Here is an 8,697-nt window from a genome sequence, read left to right as displayed (position 1 = left end):
CACGGCTCTGCGTTATAAACTTCTGTGAAGCACCTGGGGGTTATAAGTGCTCACTATGCATCTAGATAAGTTTCTTGGGGGGTCTAGTTTCCAAAATGGGGTCACTTGTAGGGGAGCTCCAATGTTTAGGCACACAGGGGCTCTCCAAACGCGACATGGTGTCCGCTAACGATTGGAGCTAATTTTCCATTCAAAAAGTCAAATGGCACGCCTCCCCTTCCGAGCCTTGCCGTGCACCCAAACAGTGGTTTACCCCCACATATGAGGTATCGGCATACTCAGGAGAAATTGCCCAACAAATTTTAGGATCCATTTTATCCTGTTGCCCATGTCAAAATGAAAGAATTGAGGCTAAAAGAAATTTTGTGTGAAAAAAAATTACTTTTTCATTTTTGCGGATCAATTTGTGAAGCACCTGGGGGTTTAAAGTGCTCACTATGCCTCTGGATGAGTTCCTTGGGGGGTCTAGTTTCCAAAATGGGGTCACTTGTGGAGGAGCTCCAATGTTTAGGCACACAGGAGCTTTCCAAACGCGACATGGTGTCCGCTAACGATGGAGATAATTTTCCATTCAAAAAGTCAAATGGCGCTCCTTCCCTTCCGAGCCTTACCATGTGCCCAAACAGTGGTTTACCCCCACATGTGAGGTATTGGTGTACTCAGGAGAAATTGCCCAACAAAATTTAGGATCCATTTTATCCTGTTGCCCATGTGAAAATGAAAAAATTGAGGCTAAAATAATTTTTTTGTGAAAAAAAAGTACTTTTTCATTTTTACGGATCAATTTGTGAAGCACCTGGGGGTTTAAAGTGCTCACTATGCTTCTAGATAAGTTCCTTGGGGGGTCTAGTTTCCAAAATGTGGTCACTTGTGGGGGAGCTCCAATGTTTAGGCACACGGGGGCTCTCCAAACGCGACATGGTGTCCGCTAAAGATTGGAGCCAATTTTTCATTAAAAAAGTCAAATGGCGCTCCTTCCCTTCCGAGCCCTGCCGTGCGCCCAAACAGTGGTTTACCCCCACATATGAGGTATCAGCGTACTCAGGACAAATTGGACAACAACGTCCCTGGTCCAGTTTCTCCTTTTACCCTTGGGAAAATAAAAAAATTGTTGCTAAAAGATCATTTTTGTGACTAAAAAGTTAAATGTTCATTTTTTACTTCCATGTTGCTTCTGCTGCTGTGAAACACCTGAAGGGTTAATAAACTTCTTGAATGTGGTTTTGAGCACCTTGAGGGGTGCAGTTTTTAGAATGGTGTCACTTTTGGGTATTTTCAGCCATATAGAACCCTCAAAATGACTTCAAATGTGAGGTGGTCCCTAAAAAAAATGGTTTTGTAAATTTTGTTGTAAAAATGAGAAATCACTGGTCAAATTTTAACCCTTATAACTTCCTAGCAAAAAAAAAAAATTGTTTCCAAAATTGTGCTGATGTAAAGTAGACATGTGGGAAACGTTATTTATTAACTATTTTGTGTCACATAACTCTCTGGTTTAACAGAATAAAAATTCAAAATGTGAAAATTGCGAAATTTTCAAATTTTTTGCCACATTTCCGTTTTTTTCACAAATAAACTCAAAAATTATCGACCTAAATTTACCACTAACATGAAGCCCAATATGTCACGAAAAAACAATCTCAGAATCGCTAGGATCCGTTGAAGCGTTCCTGAGTTATTACCTCATAAAGGGACACTGGTCAGAATTGCAAAAAACGGCAAGGTCATTAAGGCCAAAATAGGCTGGGTCATGAAGGGGTTAAAGGGAACCTGTCACCCCCAAAATGGAAGTTAAGCTAAGCCCACCGGCATCAGGGGGTTATCTACAGCATTCAGGAATGCTGTAGATAAGCCCCCCCCCCCCCCCCCCCCCCCCCCCCCCCCCCGCTGTATCCTGAAAGATGAGAAAAAGAGGTTAGATTATACTCACCTGGGTGGGCGATCCGATGGGCGTCGCAGTCCGGGGCCTCCCATCTTCTTACGATCACGTCCTCTTCTTGTCTTCACGCTGCGGCTCCGGCGTACTTTGCCCTGTTGAGGGCAGAGCAAAGTACTGCAGTGCACAGGCCCCGGGAAAGGTTAGGCCATGTTCACACTTTGCGGCGTCCCTCTGCGGGTTATCCCGCAGCGGAATTGATAAATCTGCAGGGCAAAACCGCTGCGGTTATCCCTGCAGATTTATTGCGGTTTGTTTTGCGGTTTCCGCTGCGGGATTACTCCTGTACTATTAATGCTGCATATGCATCAATATGCAGCATCAATAGTAATGTTAAAAATTGGTTATACTCACCCTCTGATGTCCGGATCTCCTCGGCGCTGCACGCGGCGCTCCGGTTCCAAAGATGCTGTGCCGAGAAGGACCTTCGTGACGTCACGGTCATGTGACCGCAACGTCACCACAGGTCCTGTTCGCACAGCAACTGAGACCGGGCGGCCGCGTGCAGCGCTGAGAGGTGAGTATAACATCATTTTTTATTTTAATTCTTTTTTTTTTTTTTTACACTATTTATGCTTCCCGGGGCCTGGAGGAGAGTTTCCTCTCCTCCACCCCGGGTAGAAACCGCACATGATCCGCTTACTTCCCGCAACGTGGGCACAGCCCCATGCGGGAAGTAAGCGGTTCAATGCATTCCTATGGGTGCAGAATCGCTGCGATTCTGCACAAAGAAGTGACATGCTGCGGGTTGTAAACCGCTGCGTTTCTGCACGGTTTTTCCCGCAGCATGTGCACTGCGGTTTGCGGTTTCCATAGGGTTTACATGTTAATGTAAACGCAATGGAAACTGCTGCGGACCCGCAGCATCAAAATCTCCGCGGTAAAAAACGCACAGTGTGAACGTGGCCTTAGAGAGGCCCAGCACCTGCGCACTGCAGTACTTTGCCCTGCCCTCAACAGGGTAGACAAAGTACGCCTGTGCCACAGTGTGAAGACAAGAAGAGGACGTCATCCTATGAAGATGGGAGGCGATGCCCATAGGACCGTACTGCAGCGGGACCGCCCCTGGATGAGTATAATCTAACCTCTTTCTCATCTTTCAGGATACATCGGGGGCTTATCTACAGCATTACAGAATGCTTTAGATAAGCCCCTGATGCTGGTGGGCTTAGCTCATCTTCCATTTTGGGGTGACAGGTTCCCTTTAATGCAAAGTTGTAGCGACCGAAAAAAACATAATTCTGGCAGTTTGACTTTTTCTTGTTACGCCATTTAGCGATCGGGTTCTTTTTTTATATTGATAGATCAGGCAATTCTGAACGCAGCGATACCAAATATGCAAGTTTTACTTTTTTTGTTTTACTTTGAATGGGGCGAAAGGGGGGTGATTTGAACTTTTATATATTAATATATATATTTTTTTCCATTTGGCGTGCTTCCATAGTCTCCCTGGGAGACTATAAGCTGCCTAACCCGATCTGCTCTGCTACATACAGGCGATGAGCAGATCACCTGTATGTAGCAGAATTCCTCACTTGCTATGAGCGCCAGCCACTGAGTGGGGTCCATAGCAAGCCAGCAATGACAACCATAGAGGTCTGAAGGAGACCTCTGGTTGTCATGCCAACCCATCAGTGACCCGGGGGTCACTGATGGGAGGATTTCCGGTGTGATTGCCAGAAGCGCATGTTAAATGCCGCTGTAGCTGCGCATGGATCGCGATTCCACCCGCAGCTGTTCTGGGTACATGTCAGCTGTACAAAACAGCTAACATGTGCCAGGAATAATGAGGGCTCAGCACTAGAGCCCACATCAAAGGGGGAGACACGACATGCGCAGTACTAGTATGGCACATGTCATGAAGGGGTTAATGGGTGGAATTGACATCAGGATTGTATCCCTTTGGACTTGCTGCTCCAACTGGTCCTTGAAGTTCTCCAGCCAGACCTTCAAAGATCTGACCATGCATATAGCCGCGATGGCCGGTCTTAGGGCCCCCCTGAGGACTCCCAGGCCGCCATTAAGGAAGCTGTCAGTTTTACTGTCCAATGGTTCTTTTAACGACCCCCAAGTCCTCAAATGGCAGGGAGAATCATCTTGAGATCTTGGACACTGCTATGTCCAATTTAGGGGCCTTATCCCAAGAAGAGGACGCTTCCTCTACAAAAGGGTACTTTCTTTTTAAAGGGAATCTGTCACTCCAAAATTGGCCTATAAACTAAAGGTACCTTCACACTGAACAACTTAACGATAGCAATCCGTGACGTTGCAGCATCCTGGATAGCGATATCGTTGTGTTTGACACGCAGCAGCGATCAGGATCCTGCTGTGACATCGTTGGTCGGAGCTAGAAGGCCAGCACCTTATTTCGTCGCTGGATCACCCGTTGACATCGCTGGATCGGTGTGTGTGACGCGGATTCAGCGATGTCTTCACTGGTAACCAGGTTAAACATCGGATTACTAAGCGCAGGGCCGCGCTTAGTAACCCGATATTTACCCTGGTTACCATTGTAACTGTAAAAAACCCCAAACACTACATACTTACATTCCGGTGTCTGTCGCATCCCCCGGCGTCCGCTTCCCTGCACTGTGTCAGCGCCGGCCGGCTGTAAAGCAGAGCACAGCGGTGACATCATCGCTCTGCTTTAGGGCCGGCGCTTACACAGTGCAGGGAAGCGGACGCCGGGGGACGCGACAGACACTGGAATGTAAGTATGTAGTGTTTGTTTTTTTTTTACATTTACACTGGTAACCAGGGTAAACATCGGGTTACTAAGCGCGGCCCTGCGCTTAGTAACCTGATGTTTACCCTGGTTACCCAGCGACTTCGGCATCGTTGGTCGCTGGAGAGCTGTCTGTGTGACAGCTCTCCAGCGACCACACAACGACGAAACAGCGACGTTGCAGCGATCGGCATCGTCTATATCGCTGCAGCGTCGCATAATGTGACGGTACCTTAAGGCCACAGTCATCAGGGGCTTATCTACTGCATTCTGTAATGCTGTAGATAAGCCACCCCGCCCGATGTATCCTGAAAGATAAGAAAAACAGGCATTAGACCTACCGGTAATTATGTTTCCAGGAGTCCATCCTGACAGCACCCTGGAGGACGTCCTCCTCCCCTTTGCTGGGACAGGAACCACACGAGAGTTTAAAATCTGCAAAGAGTTTGTATGTTCTCTCTGTGTTTGCGTGGGTTTCCTCCTGGTACTCCGGTTTCCTCCCACATTCCAAAGACATACTGATAGGGAATTTAGATTGTGAGCCCCAACGGGGACAGTGATGATAATGTGTGCAAAACTGTAAAGCGCTGCGGAATGTTAGCGCTATATAAAAATAAAGATTATTATTTATAAAAGGTCATGTCCCACCCCAATCCTCAGTGTTGTAACAAGAACCGCCTCATGAAATGCAAGAAAATACTTTAATGATAAATAGAACATATTGCATCATATGTCAGAAACACATTACATCATGCATATCAAATCAGGGAGGGAACAACCAGTGCTGTCAGGATGGACACCTGGAAACATAATTACCGGTAGGTCTAATGCCTATTTATATTGCCTGAGGCAAGCCCGAAGGGAAGGCATTGAAACTGGTAGTCAGGTCCGGGACGGCAGAGCTACAGCAAACCTCAGAAGCCTCTGAGATGAGGGGTGGACGGGGACCTGATAATAGGCACTCTTCAGGTCAAGAGTGCACATCACAGCGTCCTGGTCTATGAGGTGAATTGCTGATTGTATGGACTCCATACGGAACCTTTTGTACCTGACCCAGGCATTTAAAGGTTTCAGATTTATTATCGTGCGGGAGTCGCCGGATGGCTTTGTGATGGAGAATAGGGAAGAGTAGTGTCCCTGGCCTACTTCTAGGGGCGGGACCGGAATTATGACTTCTGAAGAGAGCATCTCTTGCAAGTCTGACAGCATGGCAGAGTCCCGCGTGACCACCGTAGGTGCGATGTATCTTTCTGGAGGAGGGGAATAAAGCTCAATACTGTATCCCTCCGCCACCGTCCGGAGGACCCACTGCTTCTGGGTGATTTGGGCCCAACTCCCTGCAAAGTGGCGGAGCCCTCCCCCGATATATGTGGCGTCATTGTGTTTTGGACTTAGAGGAGGGGCTGAAGACGAAACTCTTGTTCTTATTTCCCTGGCTATGGGAACCGGAAGTGATGAGGTTCCCTGGGAGTTCCCGGAAGACGCTGCTCTGAATGCCGCGACTCCCTGCCACCTGGAACCGCGTCCGCAGCCGAGAGCCTCCCTCTGGGAGGTGCAGCTGCCACCAGGAGCCTCGTCCCACTCCTGGTCTTTGGAGCAGAGGGACCCCCCACCTGGAGAGTTTCTACCCTGAGCCACTTGTTAGGGGGAAGGGTATTGGCAAGCCGCACAATCCCCCTGAGCTCCAGTAAGTCTGCGCAGCTTCTCTCGTGCGTCCCTCCTTGCAGGGACAGGAAAAGCAGGATTGGGGGTGGGACATGACCTTTTAAACTCGTGTGTTTCCTGTCCCAGCAAAGGACGTCCTCCAGGGTGCTGTCAGGAGGGACGTCTTGGAAAACAGGTTATTATACTCACCAGGGGAGGTCCCGTTGCAGTCCGGTCCGATGGGCGTCGCGAGCCGCGGCAGGTAGAAAAGAAGAGGACGACATCGTATGAAGATGGGAGGCCCCGGACCCGAACCGCCCGTGGTGAGTATAATAACCTGTTTATCTTTCAGGATACATGGGGGGGGGGGGGCTTATCTACAGCATAAGGGTACCGTCACACATTGAAATTTCCATCGCTACGACGTTACGATTCGTGACGTTCTAGCGATATCGTTACGATATCGCAGTGTCTGACACGCTACTGCGATCAGACACCCTGCTGAGAATCGTACGTCGTAGCAGATCGTTTGGAACTTTCTTTCGTCGCTTGATCACCCGCTGACATCGCTGGATCGTTGTGTGTGACAGCGATCCAGCGATGTCTTCGCTTGTAACCAGGGTAAACATCGGGTAACTAAGCGCAGGGCCGCGCTTAGTAACCCGATGTTTACCCTGGTTACAAGCGTAAACGTAAAAAAACAAACCGTACATACTCACCCGTCGGTGTCCTTCAGGTCCCTTGCCGTCTGCTTCCTGCTCTGAGTGCCGGCCGGAAAGTGAGAGCAGATCACAGCGGTGCTGCGCTCTGCTCTCACTGTACGGCTGCACTCAGAGCAGGAAGCAGACTGCAAGGGACCTGAAGGACACCGACGGGTGAGTATGTACTGTTTGTTTTTTTACGTTTACGCTGGTAACCAGGGTAAACATCGGGTTACTAAGCGCGGCCCTGCGCTTAGTTACCCGATGTTTACCCTGGTTACCCGGGGACTTCGGCATCGCTCCAGCGCCGTGATTGCAACGTGTGACCGCAGTCTACGACGCTGGAGCGATGATTATACGACGCTGCGATGTCACGAATCGTGCCGTCGCAGCGATGAAAATTTCAATGTGTGACGGTACCCTTACAGAATGCCGTAGATAAGCCACTGATGCAGGGGGCCTTAGTTTATAGGCCAATTTAGGGGTGACAGATTCCCTTTAAAAAAGTCAAACCCCGTCCCTTCCTATCCGGCTTTTTCCATGTCCGAGCTCCACACCTCAGATAGCACAGCAACAGAACTCCAAACACCAGAAGTGATGGACACCAGAGAGCTGCTCCTGCAAGGCTGGTCTCCACAGAGAAAACTATCACCAACAGTCAGCTGTGCATCAGGTAACCATTTAAAGGGTACTACTGCAAGTGAACATGCTGTATACCGCAACACTACAGTATTGCAATGTATTGTGTAATCGATGTTGCTCTATGATAGGCGGAGCACAATATCAAGCCACTGGATGCCATGGTAACCCACTGGCCTGCGACCGCGTCATGATGGAGGCACAGGCAAGCAGTCCATTTAAATAATTAAACAGTGTTCTGAGTTAGCTGGTGTTTTGTTACTGGTAAATGTTGGTTGTATAATACAGCCAGCATCTGCCCCATATGGAGTGGGCTCAGCTTCAGAAACAAGCAATGTCTGCAATGTGTTGCGGCTGTCAAACAGCTGCAAGACATGCAGCCGAGAGCACTAGAGCATATTTTTCGAGCACGCTGAAGACATCAGTGAGCACATTCGCTCATCACTAATCTCTACCCTTCTCTGTCTTTTGTCAAACCAAAGATGTTTAAGGGACAGGAGGACAAAACAAATGGAAAACAAGTGGAAAGGTGCAGTTGACTACTTGGCCACAGCAAAGGTTCACTTAGCATTGGTGCTTGTCTGAACAGTTTTTCTGTGCTGCTGATGGGTTCCCATTACTCATTCAGGAAACAGGGCATTTCACATTTTTGTACTTTTGTTTTCTAATCCTCTTCTTCCAAAATCCAATTTTATATTTTGCCATCGAAGGGCTTAGTTTATTTATTTTTAGCATGTGTTGTAGTCTTAAATGACACCATTACATTTACCAAATTTCATACCGAAAAAAACGGGGAAATAAACCAAAAGTGGTGAAACGATGGAAAAGAAATGCAACCGTTTTTGGGGTTTCATTTTTATGTTAATTGTATGGTAAAAAAAAAAAACTTGCATCGTGATTCTTCTGGTCAGTTTGATTATGGCAATACTAAACTTTAGTTTGTGGGTTTTTTTATCTATTTTAGTATTCCAAAAAGAAAACCCCAGAAACTTGTAAAATGCAAAAAAAAAAAAAAAGTTGCTGTTAGAGGTAGGTGCCGGCTGTACAACTCA

This window comes from Ranitomeya variabilis, chromosome 5 (assembly GCF_051348905.1).
Source record: "Ranitomeya variabilis isolate aRanVar5 chromosome 5, aRanVar5.hap1, whole genome shotgun sequence".
NCBI classification, from domain to species: Eukaryota; Metazoa; Chordata; class Amphibia; order Anura; family Dendrobatidae; genus Ranitomeya; species Ranitomeya variabilis.
Note: the sequence above shows the minus strand (reverse complement) of the source record.